Genomic DNA, 11,849 nt, shown 5'->3' with positions numbered 1-11,849 from the left:
AACTTAAAAATAATCATTTATCTATTAAGAGTATAAAATCAACCTATAACATCCCAAAATATAGTGATAACCATAATCAGAATTAATTACATTAATCATTAAAACAGTGCAGTCTTTACAAAAACATACGAGGTTCAAATCGTCGAACGGCTTAAGTACAAAATGTAGTGCAGCCAGCGATATTCCAAATTCTAAGACTAAACAAAATACTAAAGGCTACCACATGTCGAGCACTCTAGGGCTCGACCTTAACCCCTACTTCAACCGGATCGACATCTTCCGAAATTTCCTCTGCCAGCGCCTCTTCCAGCAGCTCACTTCCATCTGCTCCCATCCACATGGATGATCATCGCAAGGACAAGACGGACGTACAAAGACAATCGACAACACAAAGAAGAGAACACAGGGTAAGCTTAAGTAATTTAAATTCATACTACAACATTTATATTTAAATAAAACACATAACTTCAATACATATAACATCATCGAAAACATAACTATATATATATAAATGCTAGACCGACCGTCCGGACTGTATGAATCTGTGTAGTTACAAGCGTCCTTGCACCCGAGTGGTGTAGTAACTGGGATACACCAAACAGCTGTCACTCGAGGTCAGTCCGTTCTTACGTCGCCCATGTTAACTTATGGACTAAGGACCTCCTGCCGTTCCCACACATGACATACTTCCTCTACATGAAGATAGTATTCACGGAACATCAGGATGGACTGCGAGGCTTAACTCATCCACAGTCATATTTTACCAAAAATTTAATATTCAATAAACATCAGAGTCGTCCCTCCATGGAACGCTCGTTCAAATAACAAAATCATCATTTCACTTCTTACAGTGTTCGCACACCTTAATACTTCCTTTTATTCACATTATCATTCTATGTTCCACTTTCTTAAAAGAGACGGACGTTCAGCCCCCTTCATAATGAGGACAACCGTGAAGAACAAAACCTAAGAATTTACTCCGTTCCAAAACAGAATAGAACCAATTACCAAATAGATGGACGACCTGTATTAATCAAGGTTACTCGACACTGTCGGTCGACACAAATGAATGATCTGTGGTCACAAGGGTGATCGACACAGTAGGTCGACACAGATGGATGATCTGTAGTCACAAGGATGATCGACACAGTAGGTCGACACAGATGGATGATCTGTAGTCACAAGGATGATCGACACAGTAGGTCGACACAGATGGATGATCTGTATTAACAAGGATGATCGACACAGTAGGTCGACACAGATGGATGATCTGTATTAACAAGGTTGCTCGACACATATGGACAACCTGGATTAAGAAGGGTGCTTGACACGGTCGGTCGACCCAGATGGACGACCTATATTAAGAAGGGTTCTCGACACTATCGGTCAACACAGATGGATGATCTGTATTAACAAGGTTGATCGACATTGTCGGTCGACATAGATGAATGATCTGTATTGTCAAGGTTTGTTCAAGAAAAGAGTAGGAGCGCTTGGTGTAAGACCGAGCACTACCCAATACGATTTCTATACGTGAGATCGACACAACTCATCCTCGACTAGAATCCTTCCCAAATGAAAGTATTCTATTTCAAAGAATTTTACTAGGACACCAAACGGTCAAAAACCGTTTAATGTCGGACGTACGTTATCATAGGGAAGTTCATAATAAAATTTCACTTACATTCACTCATTTCTAAGCATGTATACGACCTATTCGCACGACTCAACCATAACATACATTTCAACCGACATATATCTTATTCATTCAGCACAGCAACGTTCAGTCATGCATATTCAACCAGCATACATCTCATACATTCAGTTCATATCAGGTTTACATACCACATACAGGTATAAATTAAATTATTAAGCTCCCCTTACCTGGTTAGCAGTGAACTCCCAAATGCAAGGTTTTGGTTCGACCTCTAACAGCGTTCTACACTCAGGTTCACTCAACAAATTCCACTTAGTCTAAAACACCAAAAATCAGAACAACTCAGACTTAGAACCCATGCATGCAACCAAACTAGGGTTCGCATGAAACCAGAAAAGATAAACGGTTGACGACGAGAACTTACCAGTTCCGATCCAAACTCTGTTCGGTCCAAAAGGAAGATCACAGCTGGACGAACGTTCCTACGGCTCTGAAACGTGATCGGAGAAGGAACCGGTGAGTTACAGAAGAGAGAAGTTTAGATGTTTTAGAGAGAAGTTGGAGAAGATGAAGAGTTGGGGTTCTGAGGAAGAAGATGAGAGGTTCAGGTGAGAGGAAGAGTTTTTCGAAACTCAAGTTTTGTTCAGTCCACGTTCGAGCGGACGAACGTCTCTCCATCCGACACCTGCACACTCACTCTGATTTCAGAACCTTCCAACGTGACAAGTGGCGCTCGTGCATGCAGCGGTTGGTGCATTTTATATGCACTGAACGTGTGACGAGACGCCTTCATGGAAGCGGACAGGTGACTCAGCAGTGTAATAATTACTGATTTGACACGTTAATTATGTTTAAAATTTCGGGATCTCACACAACCGAATAGAGTTATTAATAAAAAAAACAAATACTGAGAGACTGTAATATAAAAAACATCAAAATGGGTAAAATTGAATCAAATTGTTACATATTTTTATAATAAATATGAATTATAAAATAAAACTGTAACAATCAATTCAAATAAAGGAACTACTTATATATGCTTTCCAAATTTTTAACTTAAGTAACCGAGATAAAAGCCAGTTTAAGTTTGTTTAATTATTATAAAAAGTCTGACATTATTAATTTGAATTTTGGTTTTGAATTATTGAGACTGAATATTATGACTTCAAACTTTTATTTTTATTTGAGTCTGACTTTATTTTTATGCTGTATGATATGCATTATTGATTGGTTGGAATATTGGTTGTAGAGCATCTTGTGAAAAAAGCTTGACAGAAGTCCAATGAAGGTATCTAACCCCACCACAAACCACGTTTTGAGAGTTTAGATAAGGATTTTGATGTTTTATGACTGGGACATCTTGCTCAGAAGGAAAGAAAAACAACAAGTTATGTATATATTAATAAAGTGAAATTTTAGTTTATCACAAACTTATAAAATTAATTTTTATAAATGGAGTATTGCACTCATTGATATATAAAATATTTAATTATATCTTAAAGTGGATGAGTGATTGTTAATATATCTCTAGCATAACACTAACAAATTTTATTAAAATAAATTATATATAATTTTGATATTATTTTTAAAAAGTGAAATTTAATTCTAATGTGATTTATAAAGTATGAATATATTTAGAATTAAGAGTAGACCTGCTTGCACTGATATAGAAAGTCTGAAATGTTTTGTGTGTAAAGTAGAGTGGTAGATTCAAAATGCGAACATGGTTATGGTGAAACTGTGGGAATCCCTACTGTGTTTGAATTATTTATGACACCTTGCACTCTGCAGTCGGAACCCACCACAACCTCAATGCCACTACTTTTTCTTTCTTTTACTTTTCCTCATTTATATTTTCATTTTATCAATAACTTCCTCCAAAAATGTTAATTCTATGATCGAGACATGAATACAATATTATTATTAGTTAAATAAGAAACTATCAAACCATAGGCAAACTAATCCAAATATTTACAACTACATATCGTATGGCAAGTAAGGAAAATAGATTTCTTTGTAAGTATCTTTCAACAAAAGCTTCTCCGTAATAACTAAAAGAAAATTTTTTTTCCCTGAAATGAAGTTAACTTATACATAAATTAAGAATAAAATTTTAGAAAAGTAATTCGAAAACCTTACAAATTAAGTATATATAAAATGATTTTAACTTTTCTTGATAAGTTTATTTTTATTTTTTCCTTACCTTTACTCCTTTATTTCTCTTATAAAATCTTTTTAATATATATTAGAGTATCCAAATTTGAGTCTAACTCTTACATTATACAAATAAGAACATAGAGAAATATACCAAAAAAACTCATAAATTCATTATTTTTGGGTTGGAAGTAATGCCAATTCTTTATGTGAATTGAGTATATGTGATATATTTACTTTGTGAACCTCCTTTTTTGAAAGACTTATCAGTGATATCAAATATATAAGCATGTAATATTGTCAAAACAGGTCATATGACTCTATCGATCTAATTCACCATGAGTTTGTCACTTAGTAAATCAATTCAACCCAACTCACTTATTAACGAGTCGAAAAAATTTGAATCTGACATAATCTACTACAAGTTTGTGGGTTAGATGAGTTGGTTCACTAACTCATTTAATTACATGTTTTTCTTTTTCATTTCTAAAAAAAAATGAATTTTTTTTAATTTAAATCTAAGTAAATTTCATTCCAAAATAATGTAAAACTCTAAAAACAATTCAAAATAAAATAAAAAATACAATACAATCCAAAATTATCATAAACTCCAAATACAATAAAAAAACAAGCATATAAAAACAAAATTAAATGGGTTTGTGAGTCAGGTTTTTAATGTGTCAGGTTCAAAATTGACATGTATCAAAATTTTAAATTTATTTCCGTGGTAGGTGATTCACACCCATTCTTGACAACACTATAAACATATCCCACTTAGATGAACTGGCAATATTAAAAGGGTAATAAAAATCTTAATTTTTTTTATTGAAAGTAATGCAATCTGTAGTATTATGTTTCCTAATAAATCTCCTTGAAATATCCATAGTTTTTCAATTCTTTAAAAACAATTCAATCAAACTATTTAAATGTTTTCTAATATTTTCTAATATCATGTAACGATACTTTAATTTAGGTTGTATATATGTGTATGATAGTTTAAGATATTTTAACGATATTTATCAATAAAATATTTAATCTATAAAACAATAGTAATTTTATTTTGATAATAATTTATAATTTTTTATGTGAATAACTTTAATACACACGATTTTAATTTGAATTCCACAATATCATTTATATATTTATCATATTTTTAAAACAATATTATACAATTTTTAATATATATATATATATATATATATATATATATATATATATATATATATATATATATATATCACGTATTATATCTTATTACTTTTAAAATTATATCTACGAGACGTCGTTTATCATATATTTTCTAAATTCATTTGTTTTCTTGAGCCATTTAAGAGTTTTAGTTATTCTTCCAAGTAAAAAAAATAATAAAACACATTATTTAATGTACACTAGGTTTTGACTATTTTTCTAATTTCCGTATTATACTTCTAAGAATATTTTACATAAGAATAACTAATAAATTAGGCGATAATTATAAAAGCAACTTTTTGTTGAAAATATAAATTAAGTGTGTTTAGTAAAACTTATTGTTGAACTATAGATAATATGTTTATAATATAATTCTTTTGTTTAACTGTCACACATTTTTTTAAGTCTCGTTATAGTTTTTTTTTATCTTCATATTTTTTAGTTAATTTTAACGTATACTTATTTTTATTCAAGGATATAATATAAAACTTTCAATATTAAAAAACAACATATAACATTCGAGGATATAGTAAATGAAAATGGTTATTAAAATTCTGAGGATACTAACAAAAAACTATATAAAATGTAAATAACAATATATGATTCTGTTTCAACTGTATTCCAAAAAAAAAAACTTTGAAAATTTTGTTTACCAAATATTCTTATCTTAGTTAATCAAATTTATATACTATAAAATACTTATTAGGTTACACGAGCACAAAAATAACTTATAATACCATTGAATTATATTTGATATGTAGTAAACTGACATAAACAATGTATAGTGATATTTTTATAATTAAATGATCAAATTTACATATAACTTATAGGTGACAAACGTAAGAAATAATTTGATGTAAAATTACTTTTCACACAACCTAAAAATCCATTTCTATACTTAAAACTTACAAGTCAAACATAAATGTCTTTAAAAAAAACATGTAATATCCATTTCTTATCACTTTCTCCCTTACTCAAAACTCCCTCTTAAATATGATAACCATTTTTAAAAGTTGCATTTTTAACTATTCTTGTGAGTGATTTATGAGAAACATTTTTCCCTCCAAACATTTTTTTTACATTAAGATTAATTTCTCATCTTCTTGTTATTATGTTGGCACGCATGATTTTTTTTGAGAAACTCGAACATGTAAGAATTTTCTTTTTGTTTATTTTGATTAAGTTTTATGATTTTTTTCTTGTTTATATTAAATATTTGATTAATTTTATATTTATTAAATGAAAAAAAAAAAGAGTAGCAGAAGAAAGAGAATAAGATTAAATTTATGTTTTCGGTTATTATGTTTATCCTATAATAAAGTTAAAAAACCTAAAATAAGACAAGTAAAAGACTCAAAGAGAACCCTAAGTAAGCTTAATTATGATATCTTAAATATGTTTGGGAGTCACTTAAACTTCCTTAAAACTTACTTAATTAACTATATCACTAAAATAGTGATGTTTCAGTTTATAAGTTTTCATTATTTTTTAAGTATAACCAAACGAAGTTAGTGTGTTAATGATCTGGCACCCGTTATTGATAACGTGTCAAAATATTGTTTTGTGCGGTGCTGACGTGTTAATAAAACACCATATTGAGGTTTTTTAAAGATAGGGTTTTTATATTAGGGAAAAAATTGATTTAGGGTTTTTACATCGTGACGCCGACATCAACCTCTCCCTCCTCGGCGACGCCGACATCAGCCTTTCCCTCCCCGACGACGCCTTCGACCTCGTCGTCCACGCCAAGACCGCCCTCGAACTGGCCTGCCCAAACACTGTCTCCTGTGCCGACATCCTCTCTGCCGTAACTCGTGAGCTTCTGACCATGCTCGGTTGCCCCTTCTACCCCGTTTTCCTCAAACGTCATGACGGCCGCTTCTCTTCCACCGTCTCCGTCCCCAACCACCTCCCACTCCATCCATGCCAATGTCCCAAATCACGGAAATCTTCACCCATCACGGCTTCTCCGTGGAGGAGTTCATCGCTCTGAGTGGGGACCACACCGTGGGATTCTCCCACTGCTCTGAATTCGTCACCAACTGCTCTGAATTCGTCACCAACCTCTCGAACTCCTCTCCATCCTACAACCCTCGTTTTTCTGAACCTTTATCCAAAGCTTGTGCCGATTATAGAACCAACCCTACCCTTTCTGTCTTCAGTTACATTATGATTCCCAACAAGTTACAATGACCCTGTTATGAGACCATTCCTAGAGGGCTTCGCCAAGGATCAAGCTAGGTTCTTTAGGGTTTTTGCCTCGGCGATGCAGAAGCTGAGTCTGCTCAATGTGCAGACAGGGAGAAAGGGGGAGATTCGACGCAGGTGTGATCAGATTAGTTGATTCTTTCTTCTTTTTGGAAGTTGTTGATGATTTGATGATATAAGATCTTTTGAATTAAGATGAGAATGAGAATGAAACCTTTGTTGTGCATGAATTTGATGTTTTTGAGGTTGATTATACATACATAGAGTTCGGTTGTGTGAGGTTGAGAAATGGGGGAATGAAGCAATTGTCCTTAATCTTGGATAGATGAATTTGAGTTATGGTTTTTGAATGTAATATTATAAGATTTAATTAATAAAGTTTCTCATTTTGATCTGTTTTCTCAGAGTTCATGTAGTTTTGAGATTGCATACAAATTTGTGTGGAGTGATTGAATATGAATTCTAGGTTAAACAAGAAGAAGAAGTAAGAATGTAACACGTCAGAACGCACAAAACAATATATTGACACGTTATCAATAACTATTGTCAAATCATCAACACACTAACTCTGTTTGGTTATACTTAACAGAAGGGACAAATTACACGCAAATTTTACTAACTGTGGATATATTCCAAACACTTTTAAAAATGAGGACTGAATTGACGTTATCCAACGAAAGTGGGGACCGAAGAGGGTATTAAATCTATTTTTTATTATCAACTGAATATTTTGATTAAAAATTCCATTTATCATTTTGTTTGTAAAATTATACAATAGATAAACTACTCCCTCTTGCATTGAACTTGGTTTTCACGAGTGATGTTTGAATGTGATTGCTTACGGAAAGGTCTAATTTTTGAAGACATTGTTTCATCCATGACATGAAACAAATCAAATACTAACATATAAGAATCAGCTTCAGAACGAGACAAAATAAATCTTCAATCATTCAATCTCAAAAGCCTCATGTGTTGTCGTTTGATAAGAATGCGTGTTTATCTTAAAATTGACTCATTATCATACAAGTAAATAAATAACTTTTTTTCTCACGTTGCATAGTTTTATTTTAACATAATAAATTAAATTTAGAAACATACATTTCTTGCAAATAATAAAATTTAGTATTTTTTTTAGACTTTTCACACTCATGGACACAATACCAAGATATATCAAATTGAATGAGTCTGAAATACTACGTGTAATAGTTTTATGTTACTCAAAATCGAAGCTTAAAATAATAAAAATACTATTTCATCCTTTCATTCTTTAAAATGTTTTTAAAAAATAAAACTGTAATAAAATACATATTTCAAAGTAATTAAACTTTTATATGAGAAATGAAAGAAATGATAAGATTAATGTTCTTTTCTAAGTAAAAGTCACTTTTTTTAATAGGTTAAATAGTTTTTTCTATTATTATTATAACTTTTTCCAAATTCTCTTTTTAGTTTTTTAATGATTATAAATAAGTTACATTTTTTAAAAATCATAAATTTTTCATCACATTTAAATTGTATATATGGTAACATGTAACATTTGTTTGTTTAAATTGTGTATTTTTTTTCTATTATTAAGTTTTCGTTAAGTGGTAATATACCATTTGTTGTGTATGTTATAATTAGTTGTGGAAGGTGATTTTTATTTTATTTTGTGATTTTTTTTCACCACTGTTTTTCTCCCTTGCACCTTCAAAATTTCTTCCTGCATCTCTAATAGATCAAAATACCTTTCAATAAAATTAAAAAAATAATTAAAAAAATTAAATTTTTGAAATTTGGTTATATTTCTCAAGAAATTTCGAAATCTATTAAATTTTTAAATAAAATGATGGTATTTTTTTTATCTTTTTTTTTTCATATTTGTTTTTATTCTCATATCTAGTTTTGTTTTAAAGTACTAAAACATTTTAATTTATGATGTTATTTAAAAAATATATCAACTTTTATTTGGTTTTTAGTTTTCTTGGTAAGTTTTTTACCACACACATTTAATTATTTTTACTCATTTTTATAATTATTTCATATTTATTCAACTATTATTATATTTTGTATAATTGCAATTTGGTTTAATAGGACTTTTGGTCTTATATTTGTAATAAGGGTTTAATCTTTTTTCATTATTTATTTTTGACTCGATATGATCTTTACATATTTTTTAAAAATTCAATATAATCACTTATTTTAGACTCTTGTAAACGTTGTTTAAAAGATGGTGAATTGTCATACGTTAATATAATCATCCACTTCTTTTTATATATTTGTTATCCAATTTTAGGAACAAAAGAATAAGGAATGACGTTAAAACATCACCTTGGGACTATTTAAAAAGTGTAGAGACCATTAAGTAAAAATTTAAATAAAGATAATATAATGAATCTTTGATACAAATATAATTAATACAATCATCCGTTTTTCTTATGTATTTGTCAAATCCTACAAACAAAAAGAAAGTAATAATTTAAAAAATGATTTTTTTTAAAATATAGAGACCATTAAGTAAAAAATAAATAAAGAAAAAATATTGAATCATTTTATAAATACAGGAAAAAAATACTATTAAATTTTATAATTTCTTTTTTGATATTGGATATCAAAGAATTTTTTTTTGATAATATGATATTTTATAAAAATACTTAATTAATATTTAAGGTAATAAAATAGTAAATACGAATATATCTATTGTGCTGCACAAATAAAAATAGTTTTACTTTTGAAATTTTGAAATGAAAATGATACAGTCCTACTTCCATCCAAGGTTGCTATCTTTGGTTGTATCTATAAGTTATTTTAACAAAATCTTGTAAAACATTTGTAATTTAATTACTTAATAATTTTGAAATTTTAGATGACAACTTTTGAAAATGACCAAAAAAGACTGAAAGAAATATCTAAAAAACTATTACTATTTAAGCTACTGTGGCGTTAATTTCTTCACCATACTTGTCGGTGATTTAGACATTAAACTTTATTACAGCATTAAAGAGCAAATACGGACACATTGAGAAGGAAAAAAAGTAAAACAAATCTTAATGCATATATATATATATATATATATATATATATATATATATATATATATATATATATATATATATATATATATATATATATATATATATATATATATATATATATATATATATTAATAAAATATAATATTGAAGAAAAAAATTTATACCAAGAAAAAAATAAGAATAAATTTTAAAAATAAATTAAGACTGAAGAGTCATGTCCACCTTTCACTTTTTTTATTTGTTTAAAAGAGATTATTTAAATAATTTGTATCTAAAATATATCTATTTACAAATCAAAACAGCATTTAAAAAATTAATAATACATTGCAAGTATTGATGAGCGCTGTAACATTAAGAAACTTCAAATAACTTCATAGGTGTTAAACAAATGCCTAAATTTAAATATTTACAGCCATTTTTATTTTTATAGTATATATATATATCAATATTATAATTTATTCACTTTTCCTTAAACTTTTTGATAACTTGTTGGATTTGTACCTTTGATTTTTTTTTTCTGGTTTTCTTTAATTTAGTGACTAATACAACAAGGTTTTCTAACACTAATACAAAAACAGTGTATAACGTCATGTGTTCAACATCCAATCACTGAATAACTAACGTGGTGACATTTTTGTAAATAAATGCAATGATTAAATATCGTTTAGAATTGTAATTTGACGTAAAAGGATATAAAACGTCGAATACTTTTAAATTCAACCTTAAAAATGTTAGTGAATTCAATAACAATTTGAGCGGAAGACTGAAAATTCATTCACTTTATCTTAGTGCGCGAATTTTGTACTAGTGTAATTTCAAGGGATGAAACAATTATTTATTTAAAAGTACAGCTTATTTAAATCTCTTACTTAAATACAATTGTATATTTTTTATAGGTTATGTGTGCTCATATACTCTTTTATGGACAAAAAATTAAGCCAAAAGGATGTGTTAGAGGTTCACTAAAGTCAGAACACTTCTTAACATTTAGAAAATGGCTGTAGAAATACTTATAGATTCTTCACTAGTACAAAAATTAAATATTAATTACAAAAAATTAAACTTTTAATTTTTTTAAGGACATGAATTGGTTGCTAGGGAAATTTTAGTTGTCATTTATCATAACATAATGGAGCTTGGCATTGAAAAAGGAAAAAAAAATAAAGTTTAGAGATTGTTAGGTGTGAGCATGATACATCCATATGGCTAACTGCCTTTTGTAAATTTATTCCTTGTTATCACTATGAATGTTTGATTTAACAGAGACCAGTTTCATTAAAAAAATAGTTTAACATTTTAAATTTTATAAATTAAAATGTTGATAGCCATAGTCTTTGAAGAACTTCCAAACCTCAAATATATTATAATAGTCATGGGTTCACCAAAAAAGTTTTCTTGTTAATACTAAAACATATATCATAGGAAAATAATATGTTGTTGTTCCTGTAATTTTTTTTTAATTTATCTTTTTGTTTTATATTTTTAAATTCTTCAATTCAGTTTTTTAATTTTTAAAAATATATGATTTTAGTTTTTCATTAAGTTTGTAATATAAAAAATACTATTAAAAATTAAATTTAAAATAACTGATATCATGTATCTTGTAAACTTATATTTTTTTTAATAAT

General features: G+C 28.6%; 1 pseudogene; it reads left to right on the top strand.

Annotated features, from left to right (window-relative positions):
* Positions 1-2,448: 2,448 nt before the first annotated feature.
* Positions 2,449-7,478, top strand: LOC108341648 (peroxidase 63-like; annotated as a pseudogene).
* The last annotated feature ends 4,371 nt before the right edge of the window (positions 7,479-11,849 follow it).

The sequence above is a fragment of the Vigna angularis genome, chromosome 6, assembly GCF_016808095.1.
Source record: "Vigna angularis cultivar LongXiaoDou No.4 chromosome 6, ASM1680809v1, whole genome shotgun sequence".
Taxonomy (NCBI): Eukaryota; Viridiplantae; Streptophyta; class Magnoliopsida; order Fabales; family Fabaceae; genus Vigna; species Vigna angularis.
The sequence above is the reverse complement of the archived record's forward strand: the minus strand, read 5'-3'. Positions and strand labels throughout refer to the sequence as shown.